The following is a 579-nucleotide window of genomic DNA, read 5'->3' on the forward strand; positions in this document are numbered from 1 at the left end:
TGTAGGATTGTATTTGATAGCTACAGGGTAGATAAGAGATAGGTTGTAGGATTGTATTTGATAGCTACAGGGTAGGTAAGAGATATGTTGTAGGATTGTATTTGATAGCTACAGGGTAGGTAAGAGATAGGTTGTAGGATTGTATTTGATAGCTACAGGATAGGTAAGAGATAGGGTCAAATACAATCCTACAATTATCTACCCTGTAGCTAGAGATAGGTTGTAGGGCTGTATTTGATAGCTACAGGATAGATAAGAGATAGGTTGTAGGATTGTATTTGATAGCTACAGGGTAGGTAAGAGATAGGTTGTAGGATTGTATTTGATAGCTACAGGGTAGGTAAGAGATAGGTTGTAGGGTTGTATTTGATAGCTACAGGATAGATAAGAGATAGGTTGTAGGGTTGTATTTGATAGCTACAGGGTAGGTAAGAGATATGTTGTAGGATTGTATTTGATAGCTACAGGGTAGGTAAGAGATAGGTAGTAGGATTGTATTTGATAGCTACAGGGTAGGTAAGAGATAGGTTGTAGGATTGTATTTGATAGCTACAGGGTAGGTAAGAGATAGGTTGTAGG

At 38.0% G+C, this 579-nt stretch overlaps 1 long non-coding RNA gene across 1 annotated transcript in view; it reads left to right on the forward strand.

Annotated features, from left to right (window-relative positions):
- The window catches only part of LOC106818419, a 2,342-nt gene extending 2,046 nt beyond the window's left edge, over positions 1–296 (forward strand). Inside the window, exon 3 of the long non-coding RNA XR_001395213.1 lies at positions 253–296. This is a non-coding gene — a long non-coding RNA (uncharacterized LOC106818419). The remainder of the gene's footprint in view (positions 1–252) is intronic.
- Positions 297–579: the final 283 nt, after the last annotated feature.

Source organism: Priapulus caudatus, unplaced genomic scaffold (genome assembly GCF_000485595.1).
Source record: "Priapulus caudatus unplaced genomic scaffold, Priapulus_caudatus-5.0.1 Scaffold2227, whole genome shotgun sequence".
NCBI lineage: Eukaryota > Metazoa > Priapulida > Priapulimorpha > Priapulimorphida > Priapulidae > Priapulus > Priapulus caudatus.